Here is an 11,369-nt window from a genome sequence, read left to right as displayed (position 1 = left end):
TTGAAATGCTCTGGGAAAACTGTATCCTCTGTCTCATGGCTACAGGCAGCTCTCCTGAATAAGCTATTGTCAGGCCTCAGAGATGTGAGTCACAGCATCTTTAATCTCTGGGCGGGAGCGTTCTCCGTGGCTTTCATGCTTTGGAATAAATCTTCAGAGATGTTCCCAAATTAAGCACGATTCCTTTCTAATCTCCTTGCACTTCTTCCCCTCCCCATTTTATCAGCCAGGCTCAAACACATTTCGCATGGCCTACTTCGAAGCAAACTGATTAATGCGATCGCTTCAGGTTTTAGGAGGGATCAGTGCTTATAGCAAGGGAAAGGGCTCCTACTGTTGCCGGCAGTCCCAGCTCCACAGCAGCTTGGGAGGCTTACAGCGATCTGCCTGTGAGCAGAGCTGACAGCAGAGGGTGGCATCAGGGATCACACACTCACACGGGCACCTCGCGAACTCCAGCAGGAGCCTGCTCAGTGTCCAGGCGATTCTCTGAGCCCTCGGGCATCAGAAGCAGCATCACGGCTCTATAACGTGGCTGGTGCCTCCCGGGCTTGGGGGAGAAAGGGGGAGAAAGGGGGAGAAAAAGGGAGAAGCTGCTGCTCTGCACAAGGGACGTGCTGTGCTGCCCCGTGGCACCCCTTCCCTTCCTGCCCCTCGGCAGCAGCCGGGTGCCACAACCTCTGCCTGCTCCTTCAGCCAGAGGCAGCTGAGCAGGGGATCGCAGCTCGTGCTGCTCAGTTGGCACACATCTGGTGCAGAAGAGAGGGTTTGGATCTGCATCGCTGCCTTGTGGGATTCAGGCCTGGCTGTGGGGTGTGAAAAGCCTGAGTCGGGAAGCAGTTGTCTGAATGTCACACTGCTGCGGGACAGGGACAGAGAGGGATGGTTTGAAAGGGGGTGGTGAAATGCTGCGGGAAAAACACTAGCTCTGGATCCATGTGTGTGTATTGATGTCGCCTGCAGAGAGAAAGCTGCTCCTTGTGGCTTTTGCGAATCAATTTTCCCGATAAAAGATGCAATCTCTCACTGCCAACCTCGCCTGCAGTTCAGCTCATGCAGGTCTTGTGTTGTCTGACAGAGGGGCTCCTCACCCGCGGTGTCCTTGGATAGCCCCTAAGAGCTACGTGGACAAAACCTGCACAATTTTACAAAATTTTGCTGTGTTTTACAGACAAGAAGATAGAGATGGAAGAGTTATGCAGAAGGAGATCTTCTGCATCTGCAGTTTTGAAGCAACAGGATCCTGAATCCAGCGCTACATTTGCCTGGGGCTGGGAGACTCAAAAGTGTAAGTGCCCTTTGATTTGTCACTTGGCCTCACAGGACTGGAGTGGGACAGGCTACGGTTTCTGAAGGTGAATGAAATAATAACTAAAATGCTGAACTAAAAAGTGAGTATATTTTGGATGTGTAACACCAAAATGGGACATTGCCTATGGAAAGGGGAAGCTCATGGAGCTCCACAGAGCTCATGGAACACAGTAAATGTTGATGGTGGAGGGGGTAGGAGAAGCAAAAGTAAACAAACAAAAAAAAGCCTTGACAGATGTGGACCTCCTGAAGCTGCTTGTTTCCTGCCTCACCTGCAGAGTCTCTGCCTTCACCTTCTTGAGCAAGGTGATGAGGAGCCCTAGAGCTCCTGCCTTTGCAATCTTGTCCCTATGTCTACAGTCTTGTGGGGTTTTTTTCCTTGATTGACAAGAGTGGAGGACCCTCGTGCTTTAGTGAGTGTATAATGGCTGCCTTAATGTCATTTATTAAACCTTTGGAATAGCTGTGCTTTCTAATTACTTCTTCCGACCTGCCTGAAGAGCACCTTTTGCTTTCAGATTAACTTCTTGCTGTCTCTTTGAACTTGTGCCTCTGTACTCCAAGCACCCTGGGTTTTGTGAGATCAAGGCAGGCTTGGTTAAGGTAAATGGGAAGTAGTGATCAAGGTGTTTTTTTTTCCTTTCCTGCACACAGACGTGCCAGGTTTGCTGATGACACTCTGTGTGGCACAATCTGCTGCTTTAGAGTCCTTGTGCCTTCAAAAGAGACCCTCCAAGAAGAACAAGTTAGTAGGTTGCCTTTGAAGGGGAAAAGCCTTTTTCTTAATGTTCAGAGAGGCATCAGTAGTGTCCAGCATGAACATCCATAGACACTGCACATATATTCTGGGCATGGGCAGTGGCCTCTTTGCTCTGGCAAGCAGGGAGATTTTGGGTCTGTGTTATAAGTGCTTCCTGTGGGAATGAGGTTTTGCAACTCAACGTGTAAGGGTTGATTTCCTACAGACAGTCAAATGTCCTGGATAGAAATGGCAAAGTCCAGATCCAGACTGAAATTCTCCACTATATAGTGGGATAGTGGTTTGACTGAGTTTAAATCAGCAACAATCCCATTGTTCTTACCAAATATAGATTCAGCAGACCTTCTAAAATGCTAATTCACTGTAGTTTTGTTGTGGCATGGAGGAAAGCCATAAGGTTTTCCTGAATACAGACAGGACTTTTAGGCATGAATGATAATCTGGAATTTGTGGCATTCTTATTGTCCAGAGCAATGGGGCAGGAGTTGTCCTTGGGCTTTGTGCAGCACCGAGCACACCAGGCAACCTGACAAACTCTTCTAAGGTTTGTATCCTGCCCATCTATTTCAGGCAGAGCATTAAGTTGCTTGTGGTCTCCTGAGTGACAATGGCTTTCTTATGGAAAACTAGAAATTAAGTCAGGAGGGAGGTCTAGGGGTCACCTCCACCCAAAGCATAAACCCAGCTGAAGGGTGTATTGCTTGCTCTTGAAAACTGCAAAGGTAGAATGCCATCCCTGTCCGGATAAGGTTGTCCTTGATTTCTAACCCATATCCTCTTGAGCTGCAACTGAAGCCTACCACTTCCTTTCCTACTTGCTGTCATCACAGAGAAGACTCCCTACTTCACAAGAACTTCTTGTAAATTTGCAGATTGTTTTCCTATTTCCCTTTTCTGAGACTAAAACAATCACAGCCTTTTCAGTCTCCTCCTGCCCTTCTTATTTTCAAGGGCTCTGATACTGCTGGTCATTCTTCTCACCTCCTGACACACAGAGACCGGGTACCCAAAACCTGGCACGGTGTTGCAGCTGTGTTGAGAGAAAGGATGCTGTGTTGCATCTTGTGGCTTATGCCTGATGTAACACTCCAGGATGCAGCAGAACTCTTTAACAGCTGCACATGGGAGGCTCCAGCAGCTTAGGACTAAAGAAGCCCTGAGCACAACCCACTTCCATGCTGGAAATCACCTCGGTATTGCTGCTTGCACAAAAGCATTGCTCAGGAGAAACTGCAAAACCCTGCTGTAAAGCAGGACAACTTACCTGGGAGACAGATGGGCTTAACCAAGCACAGCCCGTTTCCCATGGAGTTACTCCTGGGGGCCGAGTTCTGCGTGGACTCCACGGTGTCCTGTAAATGAGATGTTCCATGCTCTGGAGTGGCTGTTGATGAGAGGCATTTTGCACTAGCAGAGTCTCTCTCTCCTCTCCCCAGCTGCCTATTTTTTCCAGACCTGTCAGAAACTGCATGTCTGTTCTCCCTGTGAAAAATTTGGTGCAAGCAGCCAAAGGATTTAAAAGTTATTAGGGGGAAAAAAAAGAAAAAAGAGAGAGAGAACAGCAGCATAATTCTGCTTCCTTCAAAAATAAAGCTTAAAAAAGATGAAAGGTATTTGCCTTGACTCTCTGTGGGCTCTAACTCAGCAGCCAGCTGGAGAGACTTTGGGAAAGTAATTCCAGGAGCCCGGAGCTCTTAGCGTCAATAAAACCTGCTGCTGGGACAGCCAACCCATTTCACTGCAATCCGCTTTCCTCCACTTCCTGGCAGTTTCAGGTTTTTTATAGTGGCGTTTTTTGGAGCTGAAAGTACCCCAGTAGCTTGATCCACTTCCTGTGCAAGGTGGCAAATGGTTGCTCATGAATGACAAGCCGATTCCTTGCCTGGGTCCAGGTTGTGGCACTGAGCTTCTTCCTTTTTGATTTATTGCTGCAGAGGCTCATAAACAGTCTCACACAGGGGGAGAAAAAAACCAAGGGTGACAAACAAGGTACCACAGCCTTGGAAGCTGGCTTGTGGTGGGGCTCAGTGTCTACAGCATGGCTGGTTTGGATGAGGCTGGTTGGGAGAGCACCCACACTCGATTACTCCCAGCCCTACTGAAGGATGTGGGCAGAGCCTGAAGGCTTCAAAAAGCTCTGGCCCACACATCTTTCTTTTTAAGGCTACTTCCCCTGTGACTGTAGATGCCTCTGCATATCCCAGCCCTCCTGGGATTTCTTCCACGACAATCCCAGAGCAGTGAGGGACACTAGGACATCTTTTCATCAGGGCAGTGAACTGGAAGGCTGAAAACTTGAATCAGTGTGACCGTGATGAAAGTGGTGGAGTGTCCATCCTCGGCGACCTTCAAAGCTCAACCAGAAAAAGCCAAGAGCAAACTGATTCAATCTTTGAAGTTGGTCCTTGGAAGTTGGAACAGGGGATTGGACCAGAAACCTCCAGGGGCCCCTCCTCACCTAAATGAGTCTGTGATTGCAGGTGTGGTTTGGGCTAAAATTCATCTGTCCGGTCCTCAGGTCTCCATCTCTGGAAGAAGGAAAAGTCACCTTCCTGATTCTGCATTATCCATCCAGCTGAAATCATAAAGCAGAAAGTCAAAAATAAAATACCCAATCCCTTTTTTCGAGGCTGGGAAGATTGTTGTGCTTGTCAGACATTTCATTTTTTATGACATTCTCACTGAATTTTTTTCCTGAAAATGTTATTGCTTTTTAGCTTGACTGAAAAGCCTGCTTTCAGAGAGGAGAAGTTCTCAATAGCCATCTTGATAACGCTTTCTCTTGTTGTTTTTTAGAAAAACCCAAACGATTAAAAGCACTCATTACAAATGCTGTAAGTCCCTCACAGTCTGCCTGTTTTGAACTCAGCAAAAAGAAAACAACAGATAGTTCTGTATTTTTCACGAGATAGTTTTTCCCCTTTATTTTTTTTTTTTTAAGTCTTTCCATTCAGGCTGTGAGCTTTTCAGGGCAAAAAATTGCCTCTTTAACAATGTCATTTTCTAGCTCCCACTTCACCAAGATTTTCAATTTGGATGGGAGCTCTAAGTCAGATAATCATTCAAGACCACAATGTCTCTTGTTCAAAGGAGTGCTGACCATTTGAGGTCACAACTCCAAACTAAGACTTTTATTAAAGCCCTAAGTTTGAAGGTGTCTTTTTTTTTCCCCCCCAGTAGCTGTGTTCATTGGTGCCCTGTTTGTTTTGCAAGCTATTATATAAAAAAGTAATTTTTTTTTTTCAGGGAGATGCTGTAAATTCTTTGCTTTTCAGGAATTGCAACTATCAGAAATTATCTTAGTGCCTAAGAGATCTGTCATGTCTGCCCCTTCCCTTAACACTTACAAACATGTATCATGTTGATGAATTTAGATGGTCATTTAAAGGCAAATTGCTTGTCCTACTTTTTGCTTCTTATTGATTGTCATGTAATTAACTGATTCATTTTGTTAATATTATCCAGAGTGTCTGTAACCCACTTAATCAGCAGAGCCTGATCAGAAGACTTAGGTTTAATTAGGCCGCTCTAATTGCCCCAATGAAATGATGTTTCCTCTGTCCTGAGCCATTACTTATAGAAGCCAGATTTTTTTTTTTATATATATTGAGATTTAATCAGGAGCAGAGAGAATAATATTTTGCCTCCTGCTAGAGGAAGGACTTCTCTAAGCAAAGACAAAGGGGTGAGGGGAAGCAGTCACACATGGTTGGAGGTAACACATCCCTTATTAGCTGAGCAATATGATGGTCTGCCCACCCAGTGGGGCCAGGTGCATTTAAGGTTGTATGGTCCATGCTGCGAGTTCCCAGGCTGGCCCTACAGCTCACTGGAGCCATACAGGGCAACTTGGTGTCATCATGGGAAGGTCCTGGCCCAAACTGTTCTCCAAAGGGAGCCAGCACTTGGTCTGTGCAGGGCACAGGCAGCAGGGAGGGAAGTCAATACTCCTGCCCTGGAGAAAAACACTTTTGCAGAAAAGTCCTTCTTGGTCATTCAAGCTGATAAGCAAATATTTTTAAATGTCTTGGAGGGTGCTTGGTAGATTAACTGCTTAGAAAGTAAGTGGGGTGTGTGTGTATGTATTACATATTCATATATATTCATTCAGCTTTCACACCCAGGCTGACTATGGTGGGTGTTTCTGTAGATCAGGAAGGTGATGTAATGGAGATAGCTCTTATGGGAAGATGGTTGTAATCCTATTTATTTCAGTCCTGATCCTGCAACTTGATTTGCATTAAAGGTGTATTTGTACCCACGGGGAGCACCACCGAACGCAGCCCCGAAAGATCCTGGTGGTGGTGCTGGGTGAGTGGTGAGGACCCAGCTGGATCACGGTCCATGGGGCTGAGATCTGCCCTTGGATTTGTTCTGCAGCTCTCTGAGTGCTCTGTGCCTGAGCTTGGCAAGGAAAATTGCAACTGATGGTAAATTTCTTGCAAAAAATGGACCTTCAGCAGGGCTAAAATAATTTGCAAAATCAAGCTGAATTTGGGAAGTCATTTCAGCCTCCCCTCCTCCCCTTAAGAAATGAGGGAGTGTTTTTTGTAAGTGCCAGTATAGCTTGACTCTGACATTTCCTAAATCCAGGCTTTTTCATGTTTGCAGGTTGTGTTGTTGGCTTGCATGTGCTTATAAAGGTACACGAGATAAGACTGGCTAATTAGCTTATAAACAAAATAGAACATTTCGCTTTGCGTCAAATGAAATCTTTTGGGTTGCTGAGTCAGACTTATGCATGTTTAAAAACATTTTGGCAAAAAAATTAAATTAGATGCAAAGGTGGTGCAGGGGAAAATACCCTGTGGGGGACAGCCTTCCTCTGGAATGAAGGGCTGGCTCCTGAAAGCAGTCAGCAATCCCAAGGAGTGGGAAATGCCTGAAGCACTCAAGCTGCTTTTGCAGGTTTTTCTCACAATGGGGGGAAATTGCTTTGTAGGTGAGTGATGCTAAACTCAGGTTGGTGGGTGAGCCTCCATTTACAGGTGCTCTTCAGTCAGCACCATGAGCCTGTGGAGGAATCAGCTGATTAATGTCAAATTAGTGCCAGAGACTGTGATTAGTGCTGGATGCAGCAACAACGTAGAAGGAGGAAGGCCAGGGCTTTGTCTCTGGAGGACGTTGCTGCATTACCTGGAGGCCACCCCTCTTCTTGCATCCTTCTTCTGTCTCTGCCACAGGTCTCTTCTCCACCTCATGGCTTTCAGGCCATGGCCTGTGGCTCAGCACAGTGTGGAGGTCTCTGCCCTCGAGGGCAGCTTGATTTCCAGCACAGGGAAGAGGAGGTATTTGGAGAGGTATGCACCAAACCCATGAGGAAGAAAGTGAGTGTGCAGTATTTCTGGGGCTCAGAGGTCACTGGAGCAGCGGCTGTGCAGATTTTTTTCCCCTGCTTCTTCTGCCTTTGCTACTTTAAGGAAATAGGATTTTGTGGGGTTTTTTTTGTAAATAAACAAGATTATCAAAGATTTATTTTTCTCTCTTCTAACAGTAATAAGGATTAGGTACCACTGGAGCCAAAGGGACAGCAGTCATAAACGAATCAAAAGAAAACTGTGAAATCTAGTATGTAATGCGTGGTGGTGGAAGGCTCCATGACCAACACAGGCAGGGGTTACCCAGCTGTGCCACTCTGCTGTTGTGCATGTCCAGGTGTGCTCACCTGGGGTTGAGGCTACAGGGGGCTCAAGGTGCGCCAGAGGGTCCTGCAGGGATGGCTGGGTGGGACGTGGGTCAGCCCCGCAGCCCTTCGCCTCCGGGCGCAGCTCTAAGTGCTCGAGAGTGATGTGGCAGCTCAGCAGCCAGACGGGCCGGGGGCGGGATGTGTCTCAGCCGCCTGACTCGCATCACTCTGGGCTCATGACTCAGTTTTCTTTTGGGTGATAATCATGCAAACATGCCAAAAGCAGCAGCAGCAGCGCTGGGATCCTCGCTGCTGAACTTCTGCCTCCTTCCAGCGCGCGACCTGGCTGCGGGTGGAATGGGGTCTGACCTCCAGAAAGGAAAAAGATTTTTCTCTCTGGAGTTAATATTTTTAAAGCACTTAATGTTTCCTCTCTCAGTAAGTGGCTTTGTTGGAAGGGCAGATGAGCTGTCTCTGGTGGTGATGAAACGGGATCACAACTCCAGCTGACAGTAACTTGTTATGATCATACTCAGTTTCCCTCTCGTGGTTCACAAAGGAATTAACTGGAAGGATATTTAATTACTTTCTCAGCTGAATATGGTCAAACTACACTGGTGCACTGGGATCTTCATCCTGCAGTCCTGGTCTCTTCAGAGCTTCACCCAAGAAGATGCAGGTGGCACTGCCAGATTTTGTTAAAGCTGTATCTCTGCCCTTCTGATCATAATTACAGATGTTCACCTCCTCTTTTCACTGCAGAATGGCTGAAGCTGTTAGATAAGGTCTGAGGTGTCCTTCCATTAGGAGATATTTTCTTGCATTATCTCTCCCTCATGCTGTTTTCTGCCTGCTGTGAAGGTCAGAAGTTCTCTTGCCTAGGACCTGTCCTTATTCCTGCCTGTGAAGAGCAGGGTAAGAGGTCCCAGTTCCTCCAACACGTTTCTTCAAAGTTTTCATGGGGAACTGGAGAGGGTCTGTGCTCCACAGAAAAGGAAGGAGCCTCAAAAAGAAAAAAAAAAAAAGGAGGGGGGAAGGGTGTAAAAGAAGGGAGAACCCACAACTCAGGGAGGTCAGTGAAGAGCTGCTGTGGTCCCACTGAGATGTGATGGTGGTTGTCACCGAGGGAGTGCCATGAGCTCAGACCATGGTAGTGACTGGAAGACAGGCTCTGTTTGATGATTTTTAAATATTTTTGATTGTTTTTTTTCAGCTAATCCTATAGAGTCCCTGAGGAAGATGTTTCGCATCCTCCCCTCTCCTTCCTTGTACTGGAGGGACTCAATATCCTGCAGAGACAGCAAGGGAAATGACAGGATTATTCCCCATGGTGATTATCCTGAGATCTCTCAGGGCTGTATAAATGGGAGCTGATTACAGTAGAAAAGGAGTAAATTGTGTAATTAGAGAGGGAGGACTTAACCTCTGTCTGAAGGTGCTAGTTTGGAGAGAAGAGTGGAAAAGAGAAGACTGAGCAGTGTCTGCGCTGGGACCCACAGCACTGTAAAGGGCTGACCTGGTCCCTGGCTGCTCCTGAAGCTTTGGGCAAGCCCTGTGGTCTTCCCTTGTGGAAAAAGAACAAAGTATTTCTTTCTGCTCTAACTCTTAGCAAATTTCTTTGGGAAGAAAGGCGGTGTCCCTCATGCATGTCCACCTTGCCCCAGGCTTGTAGGGTGGTTGAGTCTTGAGCAGGCTGGCTGCACTCAGACATTGGCATCACCCCAAATTTCCCTCTGGGACTTGAGAGGAAAAGCTGTTGCAGGACAGAGTCCCCAGCAGTTCTGTGTTGGGTGTAAGATGACTAAGATCTTTCCTGCTGCTCTACACAGAGCAGGAATTTTTCCTCCCCTTCCCCTCATTATTGACCCAGCCTGGCCTGGGCCAGAAAATGTGTCTGTTCCCATTGCAGGGAAAAAAAGCACAGAGCAGAACTGCTCTCAAAGCCATGGTGAGGGAGGCTATTAATGTGAATATTATTCATGACAGGAAAAATAGCCAATTACCTTCCTATAGAACCACTCTCTGCCCAGTGAGCCAGTAATTGCAACATCTAACATTCATCACGGAGCTCTGAAAGCACATCAGGAATAAAATGCTGGCAAGTGGTTGGACTTGAAAAAGACAGGGGGGAAAAAAGTAAAGTTAAGGTACTAGATATTCAGGGGGTGTAAAAATGGCTGCAGGGGATCTATGCCCACCTACACCTCAAGTCCTACAGATACAAGAATTTGGCTTTGTCTTATATCCACCCTATTTTATGTTTTAAAGGTGCATAACTGTATTAATGTAGATGTTTAATAAACTGAATAGTAAAACAGGATGTAACTAAGGTGGGGATACCGCCAAAGGGGGTTTCTTGATGTTTAAGAAGGTCAGCTGTGCAACTGCAGGTGACCAAAGTAAGTTTTTGCATTTAATTTATTCCCCAGGTTTCCCAGTGAGACAACCAACAAAGGGGAAATCCATCATTCCCTTTCTCCTTTGGAGAAAGGAAGGAAAAACAAAGTCCTTTCAAGAGCTGGAGGGTTTTGCATATGTTTGCTCTGCTGGACTGCACTGAAGGCCACCTTTCACTCCCTGCCTGTCCCCAGGTGCTCCACAGACAGTGCCTGGAGATCTGCCAGATTTCCCAGGATCTATTAACACTGTCAGCTGCTGAGGCCTCCAGCAATCCATAGGCTCCAGAGGATGTGCTCCAAGGCCTTTGAGCAGCACATCTTAGTATCACAAGGTGCGTGGGAATCTCATCTTGAGGATGCCTTCCCTGCCTAACAACAGAAGGGTTAACTGCATGTGTCAGAGGACATGGCTTATTTCGTGGAGTTGTTTGGGGTTTTCCCTGTGTAGCCAGAAGGGTAATTTAGCTGTGTGTCTTCAAAATGCTGTGGGTTTGCACCCTGTAAAATGTCTGGCGTTTAAATTGCTTGGTGAGCGCCAGTCCTCATTTATCATGTCAGCTGAGATCCATGGAACAGCAACAGCCTTGATCTTTCCTGAGGACTAGCCTGCCCTTCTCTTCGATGCAAAACAAATCTATGCTGAAATTGCTGCTGCCCTGAGCTTGCTTTTCACCCTGAACCCCTACAAATACCCCTTGGGGTGTACCAAAGGGATTTTCTTTTTGTTCCATGACTGCAGAAAACGATGCTGGCCCATCATCAGAGATTTTGCATCAGCCATAATGTCATAGACAATATATAATGTCAAACCTGTCAGAACAGGTAAGCTTGCAAAATAACCTAAGATTGTGCCAAATTGAGATACAACTGTGAAGGGACAGCACCTCCCTCTCCTCTTTCCTCAGTGCCAAGGGTCACCTGCCTGTTCCTGTCACAACACCCAGTGCTGTAATTCCTGCTGCCAGGAATCACTGCAGCCATGGGGGTCTCCTGGGGGTCTGCCTTTGGATCCAGTGTCCAGCTTGCTTCATTTTACAGCCCAAGTCCGTCTTCACACCTTTGTGTGGAGATGGCACCCAACTCCCTGACAGCACCTGAGCCACCACGCCTGCCTCCTTTCCCTTTTCCTCCCCCCTTTTCCTTTCCTCCTCCCCCCTTTTCCTTTCCTCCTCCCCCCTTTTCCTTTCCTCCTTTCCCCCTTTTCCTTTCCCTTTTTCCTTCCCCCTTCCTTTCCCCCTTTTCTTTCCTCCTTTCCCCCTTTTCTTTCCTCCTT

Source organism: Neopelma chrysocephalum, unplaced genomic scaffold (genome assembly GCF_003984885.1).
Source record: "Neopelma chrysocephalum unplaced genomic scaffold, ASM398488v2 Primary Assembly neopelma1_64, whole genome shotgun sequence".
NCBI classification, from domain to species: domain Eukaryota; kingdom Metazoa; phylum Chordata; class Aves; order Passeriformes; family Pipridae; genus Neopelma; species Neopelma chrysocephalum.
This window is presented reverse-complemented; position numbering follows the sequence as displayed.